This window comes from Pan paniscus, chromosome 10, assembly GCF_029289425.2.
Source record: "Pan paniscus chromosome 10, NHGRI_mPanPan1-v2.0_pri, whole genome shotgun sequence".
Classification (NCBI taxonomy): Eukaryota; Metazoa; Chordata; class Mammalia; order Primates; family Hominidae; genus Pan; species Pan paniscus.
In genome coordinates this window covers 101214804-101232565 of record NC_073259.2, presented here as the reverse complement: position 1 = coordinate 101232565, position 17762 = coordinate 101214804, and the positions used below count along the sequence as shown (strand labels likewise).

The 17762-nt window shown below is 41.7% G+C and overlaps 1 long non-coding RNA gene across 1 annotated transcript in view; it reads left to right on the top strand.

The window, feature by feature from the left end:
- The first annotated feature begins 11019 nt into the window (after window positions 1-11019).
- Window positions 11020-17762, top strand: part of LOC130540677 (uncharacterized) — a 192556-nt gene continuing 185813 nt past the window's right edge. Inside the window, exon 1 of the long non-coding RNA XR_008954667.1 lies at window positions 11020-11161. This is a non-coding gene — a long non-coding RNA (uncharacterized LOC130540677). The remainder of the gene's footprint in view (window positions 11162-17762) is intronic.

The window sequence follows — 17762 nt, the reverse complement described above, 5'->3', positions numbered from 1 at the left end:
CTTGAAATTTTTAAATAATGAGATGTTGCAAAAAAAAAAAAAAAAAAGAAAGTATCTCTGGTTGCAACTGTGTGGAGACTGTGTTTTAGAGGGACAAAGAGCAGGCAGACCAGTTAAGCAAAGCAGAATCTATCCGAGATATGGTGATGGGCAGGGTTAGGTTGGTTGTAGTATAGACAGGAGAAGTGGATGGATTTGGGATACATTTTGTAGCTGGAGCCAACAAGACCTACTGATAGATGAGTCGGGTGAGGAGGCAAGAGGGGTCTATGGTAACCCTTCACTTTTTAGGTTGGCAACTAGCTGGATTAAGATGTTATTGACCAAGATAGGAAAGATATAGGAAGAGCAAGTTGGGGAATAGAGGAAGAAAAGTTCTCTTTTGGCCACGTTCAGCTTCACATACCTATTAGACATTCATGAGGAAATGTGAAGTTGGCAAGTCTGGCGTTGTGCACAGAGGACTGGGGTGTCAGACACCTGTCATGAGCTACTCCAGGTGCTCTCAGGCTCACGTGCCTCAGGGGCCTTGCAGATTTGTTCTGCCTCTGTGGCTGGCTCTGTGTTGCTCCCACTGGCCTTTTATGGGTGTCACTTTCCATCTCGGGGATTTCTTATTGATGACAGAAACGTGCTCAATGCCTCTGTAGAAGTGACTGAGAAGTGAGGAGGAGTTAACACCCTGTGGAGTAAACTTTTGACCGTTGGGGAATGGGAGCTGGTGTATAAATTCCTCCCTCTTATTTTCCTTGGACAGCCAGTGCTCAGACGTGGTCATTCTTGTGGTCTCTTGGACGAAAGTCCTGGGACATGGAGTAACTGGCCATGCATGATCCTGAGAGAAAGCCAGCTCAGGGATGCAACATTGTGTTTGTTTTCCTTCCTTTCCTGCCTCACTCTCCCTTCCCTCAATATTTGGAGAACAAGAGAAGATGGACACAGTAAAGGCGATGGAAAAGGAGGCAGAAAAGGAGAAGGAAGGCCAGGAGAAGGGAGTGTCATGCAAATCTTGCATGGGAGACAATGATCATCATTTTGTCAAATGCTGCAGGTGAGCAGAAAAGGAGAAGGAAGGCCAGGAGAAGGGAGTGTCATGCAAATCTTGCATGGGAGACAATGATCATCATTTTGTCAAATGCTGCATCCAAGTGAGAAAAGACTAGTGTGTGATCCTTAGATTAGGCAAACATCAAAGCCATTAGTAACCTTAATGACACCAGTCTTCATGGGGTCGTGAAAGTTGATCATATGAATTGGGTCATTCTTGTCATACTCAACTAAAACAGAGTCAAGGGGCCTGGGGAAAAAGCACTCAGGATGCCTCACCTTGCTCTAGAAATGTTACTTTCTGCAAGCCCAGCAGCTGAAACTGCTGGTTGTAACCTGAAACCAGTTTTATCTACAGCTGCTAAGATAACTTGCTGCAATTCTAGGACTAACTTTGCCCACCACCCTCGCCCACCAATTGGAGCTTGCCAGCTCCCCAAATCTTTGCTAATCGCAATGAACTTTCTTTCAGGACCACACATAACGATCCTCTCTCTTTTTTTATAAAATCCCCAACCTTCTATTTGTTCTTTGGACATACCAAAAACCACCCAGACTGTGTGTACACCCCACATTGGGATCTTTTCTTGCCAAAGAAAACATTACTTGTAGAGATTTGTCTCTATATTTTAATTCTGACTTCAACAAGGTGATTGGGAAAGAAGCTTGGCTAAAGTGGACTGAAGACAGAACAGAAAATTTTTAAAAATGTTGAGGTGGTAAATAGAGACAACTCTTTGCTTTGAAGAGGAGCAGAAAATGAAGTGGAGGCTAGAAGAAAATGTGTGGAAAAGGGAGGTTGTTTGTGTGTGTTTTTGTTTGTTTGTTTGTTTGTTTTAAGATGGAGTCTCTCTCTGTCACCCAGGCTGGAGTGCAGGGGCACGATTTTGGCTCACTGCAACCTCCACCTCTAGGGTTCAAACGATTCTCCTGCCTCAGCCTACTGAGTAGCTGGGATTACAGGCTTGTGCCACCACACTTGGCTAATTTTTGTATTTTTAGTAGAGACGGGGTTTCACCATGTTGGCCAGGCTGGTCTCTAACTCCTGGCGTCAAGTGATCCACCTGCCTCAGCCTCCCAAAGTGCTGGGATTACAGGCATGACCCATGGTGCCCAGCTGGAGGTTGTTTTTAAAAGATGGGCAGTAATTACTCCATGTTCATGGGAATAATCCACGAGGGGGCATAATTATGACAGAGGAGTCCCGGAGAAGGCAATAAGGAATACAATTCAGGACTCAAAGGAAGGGTAGGGCGGGCATGGGTGGGCTGGGGTTTCAAGAGAGGAGAATGTTCATTTTGGAAATGGGGAGACAAATGTACTAGGCATGTGTGATAGATTCACTGGGCGGTGTTGAGACGGGGCTGTGACGGGTCCACCTGGGCTCGTGTCTATCTCTCATGTCATCTCTCACTGAGGCTGCTTTATTCTGCTCACCCAAGACTGGCTTTTCCTCCTGGCCTTTCTACTGCTCTAAGTTCAAGAACCTTCAAGAGCAGGAATTACTAAATACCAGTCTCTAGGAGAGAATCTAGGAAAGATGCCCTAACAGGCGTCTACTGTTGGTGCTGTCAGCTTTGTCAGGGAAGTGGGGTCGGGAGTGGGGTGCAGTTGTGAAAGAACGGGGCATGGATAAGGCAGGTGCCTCCAAGAGGTGTTTATGGGTGCGACCATAACCTTCCTCACCTTCTTCAGGTCCTGCTCATTAGAAGGGCCAGAGGAACAGACTGGATGCACTTAGCCAAGTTCATTTTCCCCCCTTGAGGACATCCTTGCTATAGGCATAGTGATCCTAGTCAGACTGTTCTGATTTTTACTTTAGAACATTTCCTCTCTACAGCTGCAGGGAAACATCTTCTTTTATTAAACTCAATCATTTTAAAGAGTTTGTGTAGGAGGAATAACAAATAGAGACAGTGTGTGCGTTTTCTTCCTGTGAATGGTATGTTGGCTCCTGGTTCTTTCTGAATGCCGGAGGACCAACACCTTTCTGTGGGGGAGGAGTTTTGTGCAGTGATTTGCTCGTTGGAGCAGATGAGTCAATGGCCATTAGGGCAGTGTGCTGGGCAGTCTGTTGGGGTTGTGCCCCTGGCAGCATGGGGGCAGAGGAGTTCAGAGCTTAGTGAGTCAGTGTTCTGGCCTTTACTAGCAAGCGTCTGGCTACTGTATCATCCGGGGTTGCCTTGTTCTTCCTATCTTTGTTAGGAACTCAGGCTTGAAGTCAGATCTGGTTCAGATTCTCTTTCTGCCATCTACTATCAGAGTGGTCACAGGACATTACTGATGCACACTTTCCTTCTGGGGTTCTTGGGAAGAGTAAATGAGTTTGGGTGTGTAGAGCATTCAGCAAGGTGCCTGGCACAAACTGGACTTGGCACACACAATAATGGTTAGCATTTGTAGAAGGATCTGTTGGCATAAAATGGGGTAATCAGATGTCCAGTGTAATGTATGCTCTAGAGAGAGAAGGAAAAGCCATTTAGGGAATGAGGTAAGACTGGGACTGGGGAATAGAGGAGCATCACATGGAACATGGAATTATGGAACTTTAGTTATGGAGGGAGATTTTGGTTCACATCTTAAATTAGCTGCTTGGGTCCTTGGGGAAGTTACATTGTTAAGCCTCACTTTCCCACCTAGGAAATGGGAATAATAATGTTTACCTCATGAGGTTTTTGTAAGGAACAGATTAATAAACCACTAAGCACAAGGCCTGACATATAGTAGATAGTCATTAGAGAGCAGCTCTCATCTTTAATAATAGCAGACGGGCGTCACCACTCCCATAATAGAGGGAGTGTAGCTGAGTGGGGAAGAGTGGCCTCTGCATTCCTGAAATTGCACCAAGTTAGTAATTATCCACTTTACAAGAGCAGAGGTTGACCCTGCCCAAATCTCAGTCCTGATGATTCAACAAAGGTTGCTAGATTTGACATAACAAGGGCCTCTTTCAAGTCATGAATAATCTTGGACACTAATCTTAGAAGCTCCATTTTTTCATTTTGCTTGGGACATCTCACCCTGCTATGAAAAGCCATATACTTACTAAATTCTCATCTTCAAAAATGCCTTTTTTTTTTTTAAACCTCTTTGAATCTGATCACTCAGGCTTGGTAAAATCCTTGTCCTTGAGTTTATTCAAAGTTCATGGGAACAGCATCTCATTGTATCATTCTTGCCAAAATTGCTTAAGCAGAATTGAATCACAAGGAAACAATCACATAAAACCAGATTAGGGCACATTCTGCCAGACAACTGCCCTAAACTCTTCAAAAAACTTGGAAGACAGAGCAAAACCAAAAAGGCAGGGCTGGAGGTAGGTAGAATTAGATTAAAAGAGACTAAATGTACATGATAACTAAATGCAATGCATGAATCTTGAATGAATACAGATAGGCACTCCCCTAAGAAAACCCAACTGTAAAATACATTATAGAACAACTGGGGAAATGTGATTATGGACTGTATATTAGATAATGTTATTGAATCAAAGGAAAGTTTCTTGGGTATGACAATGATATTATAACTATGTAGGAAAGTATCCTTTTTTTTTAGGACAAATAAGAGTAAGTATTTAAGGGCATAGCATCATGATTCCTGCAACTTACTTTCAAATGGTTCAATAACACACACACATACACACACACGCTGGGTGTGTGGCACATGCCTATAGTCTTAGCTACTCAGGAAGGTGAAGATCATGGATCTTTTGAGCTCAAGAATTTGGGACTGTAGTGAGCCATGCTTGGGGCTCTGAATTGCCACTACACTCCAGCCTGGGCAATATAGCAAGACCCTGTTTCTATATTTATAAGCACACACATACAGATATGTAAAGAGGTAGAAAATGTTCTTTGGGACACGACAAATGTTAACAACTGATTAATCTTTGTGAAAGGTTTATGGGTGTTCATTGAACTGTGCTTTCAACTTTTCTGTAGGCTTGAAAATTTTCAAAATAAAAAGTTGGGGTGGGGGGAAATCTTCATGGAAAAAAACTAGCTAACCAATCTGCATGTCTTTTTCTAGCAAACATTCTGTTCAGTGAGGACCCCTTGATGCAAACTCACAAAGACACCAGGGCGCTGTTCTCCTTTTGAGACGAATGGCTCCCACAACCTATAAAAGGCAGTGGGGTATATAAACTCTTGGTCAATTCTCACATTGGGGAATCCTCAGTTCTCTACAATCCTGCAGCTGAAAAGCTGGATTGAGAGGGAGCTGTGGAGGGAGGGCTTGCTCACGAAAGGAAACAGTAACATGAACATGCATTTGAGAGAGCAACCATTTAGAAAACCTTAAGGAAGTCAAAGTCTCTTGGGCCTGTTAAGCATTTGTGCATACTTAGTAAGAATCTGTCTGCCTATGTGACGAAGAATCAAAATTCTAGGGTAAAAAGTGTCCTGAAATTTTCACCTGGAATTTCTGGGGAGAAATTTAGTTTTAGACTTCATGTTACATTAATTATATATCTCAGGAAGAAGGGATTTCTTTTCAAGAATGGATTTATTAAAGTCAGATGGATCCAGGGTTCATTCCACTTGGAGCATAATTACCATGTTCTAAAGCAGTTTGAGTTCTTAATGACTTGACTCCTTCATATCCAGCAGTGTCAAATTTAAAACCGACCACACGAAATGTTGGGGGCAAAAAGTAGTCCAGTAAACAAACTTATTAATAGAAATGAAATCCCACAGGGAACACAGACACATACAAGTCAGTGGGATATTAAATTCCTGTGATAAGTTAACACGGATTAAGCAAAACTTTTTATAGTGCAAGCTCTTAGTATCAAATTTTGAAGCACAGCAACATCTAATAATATAATTATTTATATTAACTATTTCTAATAAGTGGCAAATAATTCTAAAAAGATATGTTGAAAGAAAAACATTGATTCACTCAGTAAATAATTATTGGACACCTATTCTGTTCCCAATTTAGGAACAAACACCTTCTTGGAGTCTTCTCTCCACTGGCAAGGTAAACTTACACAAATTATTACGTGATGAATTCCAATAGCAGTAAGTGCCATAAAAGAGTAGTTTGTAGATATGACCATCTGCAATAGTGTAGATTTTGTAAACTTTAGTAATTACAAAACATTTTCATCAAAGTTTGAAGTCTCTTTTAATATATTTCAAGTTTTTTCTGGATTTTTTTGTTTTACAAAGGTTATATGGAGATTTAAGTAAATTTCTGAGATCACTTCTTAAATACTGATGGTTGGAACTTTTATATTCTTTTTTAGGTCACCCAACTCAATACTCCCAGATAGGATGAACAACAAGATTGATACCTATCCATGTGATGGTGGGCGGGAAGGATGCGTGGGACATTGCTCACTGTCTTCCTTGCCATCAGCGTAGTGGTAGAGATTATTGCTGGGGAGTGATGATTATCTGGGCCAGTGGCGTGGAGGTAAAAGAACTTACCAAGACAGTTGTAGATAAAGAAAGGTAAATTTATTAGAGAAAGTATGAAAATACATTGCAAGAAAGCAACGGGCAAATCAGCAGAAGAGAAGCTGACTGCCAGGAGACAAAGGCTTGCTGGAGATTTTATAGGATGGTTTTGGGCTGCAGAATGCTACGTGCAGTACTGCTAATGCCAAGTTTGCAGGGAGCTAACTTGCATTTTTTGTATTAGCTGAGGGTCTGGTGATAGCTGGACACAGGAAGATTATGAATTATTTGCACAGGAGGGCTGTATGTCCTGGACCATGAAGAAAGGCAGACTTATAGTGTATTTGCCTTTTTTTGTTGCTTTTCCCTGCTCCCACCAGCCTGTCTTTTTCTTTAATTGAGACTCCACAGTGATCAGTGATTTCAGGTACCAACAGTAGAGTTAGATTCTTGAGTTAAGGTCCAGGCTCTGTCAATTGGTATTTGTGTGATCTTGGTCAAGTTCCTCGACTTTTTTCTAAGCCCATTTCCTTGACTATAAATAGGGTTAGTAACAGGATAGCCCTCTGATATGGTTTGGCTCTGTGTCCCCACCCAAATCTCTTCTAGTAGCTCCCATAATTCCCATATGTTGTGGGAGGGACCCAGTGGGAGATGGTTGAATCATCGGGCGGTCTTTCTGGTGCTATTCTCATGATAGTGAATGGGTCTCAGGAGAGCTGATAGTTTTTAAAATAGGAGTTTCTCAGCACAAGCTCTCTTCTCTTGTCTGCCACCTTGTGAGATGTGCCTTTCACTTTCCACCATGACTGTGAGGCCTCCCCAGCCACATGGAACTGTAAATCCAATAAATCTCTTTCTTTTGTAAATTGCCCAGTCTTGGATATGTCTTTATCAGCAGCATGAAAGTAGACTAATACACCCTCCAACATTAAAAGAAAATTCTAAATAAAATGATGTGGGCAAAGCATTTGATGCAAAGTAAGTCCTCCATAGATTTTAACTATGTTATGGTTACGTTAATTATCACTATTAGGTTGTCTGATCATTCGTAACCTTACCTATTCTGGACAGGCTCCTTGGCTTTTTATTCTTATTTCCCAAGCTGAATGCTGGCAGATCTCTGATTTCACACCAAATGTATTCATCTTCTAGCCTTGTATGTGTGGTGATCAGGTTGGGCATTTATTCTCCTAGAGGTCAGAAAATATAAAATTCTACCTGCAGTATGAAAACCCAAATTTGGTATGGGAAATGAAGCTTAAATTCATCAGAGATTAATAGATGAAAGTGTAAATTGTTTAAAAGGCAAATATAAGAAGTTGAGAACTGTCTTTCTCTGGAGTGAACATCTGCTTAGTAGACTGACATGCTTGTGAGACCAACTAAGTATTAGCTACTTCCTTTTTAGAGATAGGATCTTGTTCTATGTGTGCCACCATGCCTGGTTAATTTATATTTTAGAGATGAGAGTCTCACTATGTTGACTGGGCTAGTCTCAAACTCCTGACCTCAAGCCATCCTTCTGCCTCAGCCACCCAAGTAGCTGGGATTACAGGTGCAAGCCACTGCACCCAGCCTAGTACTAGTCCTAGGTTTACTGGGAATTTTTCTAGTGATTCTGGGAAACCTACATCTTTGTGCTTTTATTTTCTCAGTGTGACAGGGACAGTTACTTCCCCCAATATTTATTTATTTATTTTTTTTAAGACAATGCTTATTTTTCAACTGGATCTATAGCTACTCAGAATAAAGACTACATTTCCCAGCCTCCCTTGCAGCTAGATGTGGTCATGTGACTAAGTTCTGGCCCAAGACCTGTGAAGAGGAAAGATATAGCCTTTTTGAAAAGGAAGATATGCTCTCCTTCCTTTCCTTATTCTATCAGCTGGGATGCAGATGCTGTGGTGAGCTACATGGACCATGCAGATGGAGATAACACTCTAAGAAGGGTGGAAGGAACTTGGGGTTGTGATACTACAGAGCAGCCATGTTATATGAGAGAAAAACAAACTTCTATTTTGTTTAAGTTATGGTCACTCAGTCTCCTTTACTGCAATGGTATTTATATCCTAAATAATACAGGCAGGAATGAGGTTGTCAGCAGAAGTCTCCCACTGCCCAAATCTTCTTCCTTGTGGCTTGGGTCCTGGAAAAATGCTGACTTATTTGTGTTTGTGTGTGTTGTGTTTCTCTGTGTGTAGGAATTCACTCATTTATTATATCCAGTGTTTATATTGAGTGCCAGGCACCTTACCCACCACACACACGTCTATGTATATCTATATGTCAATTTTAATTCCTGCTTTTAATGAACATACTGTCTAGAATCTGAAAATCTAGAGTATAAGAAGCACTGTATGGCCAAGCGAACAAGATAATGGATACCAGAAAATGTTAGAAAATGTCATGGCCACCACTTTTCTTCTTAATCCATGAGTAACCTGTGAAAGTAAAAAGATGGTGTCCAGAAAGACAAAAGATGTAAGTTGACTTCATTCCATTTTCTCCAGTGTATACAGAATACCCTCCACCCAGGCTGGCGTGGCAGGGTTCAAGGACCTCCTTTGGTTCTGTGTCAGGTTGCTCCCTCCATTGTCTTCCGGCTCTGTGAAGATACTCCCACCTCCTCCCATGTGATGCCCGTGCTCCGGAGACCTCTGTCATTTTGTAAGCCTGGTTTCCCCTCAACCCTGTGTGAGGCAGGCAGCCAGCATCACTGCCCTAGTTTCATGGATAGAGCAACCGAGTCATTTTTCTATTGTTACTGGACAAAGGTACCGAGTGAGTCATTCTAAAGTCCTATAATCAGATCCTAATTCTTGTTCCTGGCATCATTCATGGACCTGAATTCCACCAAAGGTTCAAGAGGATACTGGCCACTGACCAGCTCAGAGAAGAACGCATTTGCGTGTGACTGAGTCAAAAATAAGGATTAACTCTGTCTTGACACTTGCAGGCTTGAAAAAGAAAGCGGGGGAATATGTGCACGAGTAACATCATCATCTCATCACACCGGGATTCTCAACCTCTCTCAAAATGTTTTGGGAATTCCCTGGCACATGATTTCCTTAGTACTAAATTTTTAAATTAAAAAAATATCTTATTTGCCATTGAAGCAATCAATTTTCTTCATCTTACAACAGAATCATTTATGTGAATTTGGATCCAAGAGGAAAATAAATTTATTTCCTTCTTTTTGCAAGAGAATCTTTGAAGTATCTGGCAGAGAAAAAAAAATGAGCTTGCTCATGTAATAAAATTAGAAACACAAACCATTCCAAACACAAGCTGTTCATATTTAGTAGGATGATGCTTTTTATGTAGCATTTTCTGAATAGCTTCGAATTTCCTAATTTTTTTTCCTTTCCTTGTGTTTTTCTTTGTCTCACGTGTCACCCTATTTATTCATTCCCTCACCGACCTTTCCAGCTAAGGAGGAGAGAGGCACAAGGTATATCTGCAGAAGTAACCCCATGGATTTAAAAGTAGCTACAGCATCAATTTAAAGGCAAGTTACAGCTTTAGTACATTAAACTTGGTGACTTTATCCTTTGCTTCATAGCTGTAGGAGAAGGGAACGTTTTGGAAAGCAGAAATAGGAGTTCTTACTGGGAATCCAGAAACTCAAGATTGTCTTTCTTAACGAACTACAGAAATGGCCCCTGAAATTATAGTCTTGGTTGTCTTTCTTTCTTTCTTTCTTTTTTTAATCACCTGCACCAGCCCTTCAGTTCCTAGCTAGGGCCCTCTGAGTCAGGATCCTCAAAGATGGGTCCTAGGAATCTGCATTTTTAAAAACTTCCTAGAAGGTTCTCATATCTACTAAAAGCTCGAGAGTCTCTGCTCTGAAGGGGCTTTGTGGATGGGTCTTCAGGGACTCTGTGAAGCCCCTCAATGTGTTTATAAAGTGTATGTGTGTATATATATATATATATATATATGTGTGTGTGTGTATTTTTCTGAAGTAAATTCTCAAAGGTGTCTAAGACCCCAGCAAAGGTTAAGGCCCAGTGCATAATGGCCAATAAATGGAGAGAAAAAAATGTACAAATATCACGTATTAATGAAAAGAAGAATGCAAGTTAAAACAAGATTATTACTTTGTACTCACAAACTTTTGAAAAAATCAGTGGTGGTTGGCAAAGATAGAAAAATAAGAATTCTCGTACACTGCTGAGGGTACAGACATTTTGGGAAACAATTTGACAATAGCTAGCAAAACCTAAAATACATTCTCCTTACAGCCCAGCAAGTCCACTTTTAAGCAAATACCAACTCTTGAACATATGAACATGGCATATTTAAGGATATTCTTTGGGATACTGCTTATAATTAATTGTGAAAAATTGGAAACAACCTAAATATGTACCTTAGGGGCAGAAAGAAGGTGATCCCTTTCCTCCCTGTCATAAGGGTCATGGCCGACACCCCTATAGCAAAGACAAGCTAACAAGAGAAAAGCATAATACATTTATTTGATCACAGTTTTATGAGACATGAGAGCCTTCAGAATGGAGACCAAAGATCCAGGAAAAATTGATCCCTTTTTTTATGCTTAGGTTCAATGAAGAATGTACAGCCATGTAGAACTACAATTGGGGAAAACAGGAATAATCTAATGGAAACAGACCGAGTCGGGAAACCTATCAAGCCCCGTCAGCTCAGCTTCTTCTTGGCCTCTCCGTGCAGCATTTCCTTCTCCCAGGTATGGAATAGGAACCCTCTGGGATGAGGGTCTTAATTTCTTTACAGCCAGTTCTTACACAGAAAGGCAGGGGAAGATTACAGTAATATTTTTAGGTTTTATGACTGGCTTCATGTAAAATCTGTTTTGGTTTCTATGATCTGCCTTGGGGAAGAGGAATTATATTTTCTATGGCTTGCCTTAGGGAAGAATGAGGGGCAAGAGACAGGAGAGCAGGAGAAGGTCAGAGAGAGACTTTGCTTCAGAGGCCTTCACTTTGGGGTGTCGTTTTCTAAGTCCCAACACATCAAGAGAGGAATGGGATAAATACAATGTTGTATGATCAATGTTAGCTTACTATAATTATAAGGAATGATGTAAATCCATTTATTAATAATATTGAAAATAATAGGCTGGGTGTGGTGGCTCACACCTGTAATCCCAGCACTTTGGGAGGCTGAAGCAAGCAGATTGCTTGAGCCCAGGAGTTTGAGACCAGCCTGTGCAACATGGTGAGATCCCATCTCTACCAAAAATACAAAAATTAGCTGGGCATGGGGTGCATGCCTGTAGTTAGTCCCAGCTACTCAGGAGGCTGAGGTTGGAAGATCACTTGACCCTGGGAGGTTGAGGCTGTAGTAAGCTGTGATCATGCCACTGCACTCAGCCTGAGTGACAGAATGAGATGCTGCCTCAAAATAACAATAATAATAATACTGAAAATAATAGTAGCTAATACTTATATGGTGTTTACAGGCACTGTTCTAAAGGCTTTGCATATATTAACAAAACTGAATCTTAAAACATAATTGTGAGTATAAAAAGCATAGAATAAAATGATACAACACTATGATTATCTTTATGTTTAAAAGCACAAAGTGATACATAGGTTATTGAGATATATATAGAGAGAGTAAAAGTAGAAAATGTGGATTTCACAAATATACACAAAATTCTTTTTAAGGGTAGTCTAGGGCAGCACTAACATGGATTTGTAAGAGTGGGGACATTTCAGTCTCCTTCAGCTGTATCAGGTATATGTTGTTTGTAAAAGATCTATAATTAACAGATACTTATATGATACTCACAAAACCAGTTGGCAAGGCAAGATGTTATAAAATCTGAGTGCTCAGTGGCAGGGCAGGGCAAGACAGACAGAAGGGAACAGAAGAGGAGGCCGTGCAGCTGTAGGGCTGTTAAGGCAGAAGGATTTTGTGGAGCACAAGCAAGACTTAAACACAGACGGAGGGACTGCAGGAATCGTACGGCCTGGGAGGTCCTAGGGGATGACCCCTAGACGACGAAGGTCATTTTGGGGGCGCCACAAATGGAGAGTCAAAGGTGGACACACACAAGGAAGTGGGAAGACATTGGCATTTTCTATCAGGGCATCTGGAAGTCTCTTTTAAAGAATGTATGGTAAGTTATTTAATTATAAATAACAGAGGAAGTGACCAGCTGAATTGCACTTCTGACAAGCAAGAGGAATTATATAGTGAAGTGCAAGTTATCAAACCTTTGAGAGAAGGCCATGATGTCTTCGAAGCATTCACAATATCCAGGGAATTAAGGGCTCAGTGTTGTTAGGTGTGCGCCTTAAATGTCAGGTTGGGAAAACTGAGAAAACTCAAAATATGCAATTTTGCTTTAACCAAAGCAAATGTCTTCTCCTTCTCTCCAAAAAAGAAAGAAAGGGTTGGAGGAAAAATAGTTATGGCTACTCCAGTAATACTCTCTGCAATCAGATTTCAAATTTCGAGCTCTCTGTCTCTCTCCTGCTTCTCTGTCCTCTTTGCCTAAAGGATTAGTTGTGACTTACAAGGATATCCACATTTGGTCCTAGCACCCTTCCAGTCCACCCAACACCCCACCCATATGGACTCTTCATCCTTCATTTCAGTGATGCCAACCTTTGCACATCTTGCTTCCTTTGTGTGGAATGACTTCTCTCTGACCCTGCTTTGCTTGGAAAAGCTCAATCTTCCTTTAAGAACCAGCTCAAAGGTCTTCTGTTAAGCCTTTCTTGAAAGAGGGGCAACATAGCCATTTACACACCCAGTTATTCACCATACAAACACTGATTGAAGGCTACCAATGCCCTCCAGCCAAAGACCATCAGGAACACACTGAAAATTAAACAAGCTGGGCTTATTACTCATTGATTTAGGGAGAACATACTTTAAGGACACTATCTTAGCAACTGTGTTAGAAAGAAACTACTAGAAGATTTGGACTTTGGTTGGGTGATTTGTGGAGGGCTTAAGAAATTAAGGATTTGCTCTAGGTCAGATACCATCAGAAATCCAGGCAATTCTATGATTGAGTGCATTACAGGGGGCAGAGTGACCTTGTTTTTGCGCATGGACAAAATTATGTAGTGACCTTGTTTTGTTTCATTTTATCGTGGTTCAGAATAAGCTTGTCTGAGGTTGGTGTTCTGTGAGATTGTCTATGTCCAACAGGGGAACAATAGCCTGGCTGTGAGTGTCAGATCAGCTTGTAATAATATTGAGGTCTACCGGTGACTATTTCTGGATGTCAGGGCCTGCTTTTTTCTTTCTCTATGCCTATAATGGCTCAGCCATTGGACTGTGATATTGTTCATACGTCTTTTACATCACCTAGTATGCCTTATTATGTAGCAGACAGTGCAGTTATTTCTCAAGATACATCCCAACCCTCTCCCACCGTGGGGCAGCCATGGGATGTGGGTGGGACTGATTCCACTCCCAGCTCCAGGATGGGCCCTGATTTGTCTAGAACATCTGGTGACTTGTTTAGAGATAGGCATTGAATATTCAGTTTCATGGAAACAGACACTGAGATTGCATGCAGGAGGTTTAGTGGGGAGGGCACATAGGAATGATGTAGGCAAGAGAGGGAAGGATGATGGCACAGAGGGAGAAATTGACCCAGTATATGATTTCAACAGAGGCTTTATCTGATTCCCCTTTGGAAGCGCTGGAGCCAGGATGATCCTTCAGACATGCCTGAATTGAGGTGACCTCAGGCTTTTATACTCACTCATTGATCAGCCATTAGAGGCAGTGTCCTCTCAAGGGGGACAATATCCTCGAGTCTGGCAGCTCCTTTTGGTCAGAGCAGCTTTGGGAGGAACTCAGCTGTGAGCCATCAGCCATCAATACTTCCAGAGTGGGAAAATGAGGGTCTCAGTTCTGAAGGGAACATCTGGTTGACACAGGCACTAAAATGGGTAAACAAGAATATCATTTTCTTGTCTTGCTGATAATTCCACCTTCTAGAGGATAGGTTTTTGGTGCTAATTCTGCCTGTCTTAGTCCATTCAGGCAGCTATACCCAAATACCTTAGGCTGGGTAATTCATAAACAATAGAAATTTATTGCTCACAGTTCTGGAGACTGGGAAGTCCAAAATTAAGGCACCTAGTAAGGGCCCATTCCTTATACTGCACCTTCTTGCTATGACCTCACATGGTGGAAGGGACAAGGACACTCCCTTCAACCTCTTTTATGAGGGCAGTAATCTCATTCATGAGGGTGGAGCCCTCATGACTTAATCACTTCCTCAAAGACCCCCACCTCTTATTACCATCACTTTAAGTATTAGGTTCCAACATATGAATTTTGAAGGGACAAGAACATTCAGACCATAGCTTTGTCCAACAAGGAGTACTTGATAGGTGAAATGAAGAGCCTTGAAAGAAGGTAGCTATTGCTTATTTTAATATGCCACCCAAGGCTAAGCCAGCTGGGTGATATTCCTTGGATACAGCGATTCTTTCAGAAGAGCTCAGGAATTTTTTTTTGGTGATTAGTAGAAGAGAAGCTTGCTAGACACTAGAAGGAAAGTGTACAGTCCCAGCTGCTGGTTGCATCATCAGGACAAAACCAGCATACAGAGGATGGAAAAACTGAGAGAACTGTGAAGAAATGAGAATGGTCATAGCATGCTGGAGCTAGCCTGCATCAGGCAAGGGGTGACTGCGCACATCTCTTCCTAATTCTATCTTCAGTGACTTCATGTTGGTAGCTTGAAATAGGTGGTGGTGGGAGTATTTACACCATGGAAATAGACAAACTCATGGCTCTTTTTTCTCTGGAAAGTCAGTTAGTTGTGACATACTTCCTAGCACACTGCTGATGAAGCTCTAATCAAACAGTGCCTGAAGCCTGTCTACTTCTGGACTTTTCAGTTATATGAGTCAATAAATTCTCCTTATTGTGCAAATTACCTTGAATTCTAATTGCTGCATATTATAATTTATCTGTTTGCATATCTGTTTTCTCCAATAAGTTATAAGCTTCCTGAAAGTCAGAGAATATATTTATCTTTGAATTTTTGGTGTCAGCAAACATAGCCAGTACCTAACATATATTGAATGTATGAAGCATAAGGGTCTTTGAACTGAAAAGAGCAAACATTAAAAAGATGGAAATGGATAGTCAAGATGGGTGAAAGTATAGATGCTTAAACCAGTCCAATTCTTCTGGCATGAATGAGAAAAAGGAAACAGCTTTCTCTCTCTCTCTCTCTCTCTCTCTCTCTCACACACACACACACACACACACACACCCTATCTCTTTCTGAAGACACAGTGCACAGTGAATGTGGACTTCAGTGTCAGACAGCCTTGACTTCCATTCTTGGCACAGCTACTTATTGGCTATGGTCCTAGACAAGTTCCCTAACGTCCTGAAGCCTCAGTTTCCTCATCTGTAAAGTGGGCAAAATGATGCCTCCCTCAGAATGAAAGAGAAAGATGAGTAGAAAGCATTTAACCCAGGGCCTGATACAGAGCAGAGATGGCAGCCATTTTTTGCTGTTGTTCTTGTAGCAGATGTTACTTTGTCACTACAATTACTGTTGTTGCGGCTCCCTTCCTTTTATTGCCTTTGTTCTGGTTCATAAATTTGGATGGGGAAAAATTGCATCTTTATTTTATCTAACCTCTCACTGAAATCTAGCTTTTTGTTTCTATTAAGAATGTAGGCAAGAAACTGCACTGGTATTAGCAGCGTCTATGACTCTTGCCACAGAAATAACAGATCTTTTCATATCACCTGGTAGTTGTTGTAGACAATGGAAACACTCCTTCTCTCATCACTCTTTGAAATGATGGTTGTTATTTGACCTCTCACCAGATCCTATTATTTAAAGCACTGCTAAAAGAGTAAAAATATTGCTATATTTGTAATCTTTAAAATATTTGATATTGTAACTGATTTCCTTTGTAGCTTTATGTATTTCATTTTATGCCTAATAACATTATTCTGAGAAGGGAGTCTGTGGCTTTACCAGCCTGCCAAAGGAAGCCTGGTGCATAAAAGGTTAAGAGCCCCTGCCCTGGGGCCATGTTGCTTCGGGATGGCTGGTCAGCTCAGTTAGTTCAAGAGCAATGAAGGTCATAGGGGCCCATGTGTAGGGTCAGTTCACTTAACTTTATTCTATTCCTCAGCCACAGAGGCTGGCCAGCATGTGTCCAAGACCTGGAAGAGGCTGTGTAAGACCAACCTCAATAAGCCCCATCTGTTTGGCAGGAAACAGAATGCCCTGTGGATGGTGGATTAGTCTTGGTGCTGCATTATGGGAGGGGTGGGGTCATTTGGACATAGAACTTGATGGCTTCAAAACACAATAAATGTAGATATTAATCACTTGTAACTGGTGGAGAAGCCTGTGATCTCTCAGTAGTTCCTAATTCTGACAGCCTCTCTCTCTCAGTCTGGGCCTCTTGCTCTATGTTTAGTAAGGCTCCCACTTCCTGTTCCTTTCTCTCTCCATCCCCACGCATCTTGCTCACTCTCTCTCTCCCTTTGCGTTCTCTCTATTTTCCCCCCCCTTTTCTCTGAGGAGGAAGCAGTAGAAAATCCAGAATGTAGTCACTGGGCATCTGGTGGACATTCTTCTCTGTGCTTGGCCTTGTGTTCTTGGCATGGATACTTGCTGGCCCTGGGTCTGCTCTCACTTTCCTTTCTGTCATCACACACACACACACACACACACACACACACACACACACACACACACTCTGTCTCTCTCTCTCTCTCCATCTCTTTCTCTCCCTGACACACACTCACACTTCAGAACGATTATATTCATAATACCCTGGGCAGTTCCAAACGCCAGTATGAATTTTAAGAGCACATTTGTGTCTCTTGCTTGGAACAGACTGAATTTTCCACTGTCTGAGAGTTTGAAGTTCTTCCAGCTAAGAGAGCAGTGAGAGCCTCTGGGGGACCAGCCATGTGTCAGATCCCTGTCAAATTTCTGCTCCAAGGGTCGCACTCACTCAACACTTGTTGAAGGACCTATGGCCACATTTGGCCCAAGCCACTCACGTTGTGCTTTTCAAGTAAAACCTGGTAGGGGGAAGGGCATCTGGAGTGGAGATACCTGGTGTCAAGTGAGAATGGGTCCTATAGGGCTGACACTTAAAAGCCATCAGAAATTGACCTGTTTTCTGGGCCTAGAGGAGAAGAGGTGGATATTGAAACCAGTAGATTCCAGATATACCCAAAGGAATATAAATCATTCGACCATAAAGACACATGCATGCGAATGTTTGTTGCAAAACTATTCACAACAGTAAAGATGTGGAACCAACCTAAATGCCCATCAATGACTGACTGGATAAAGAAAA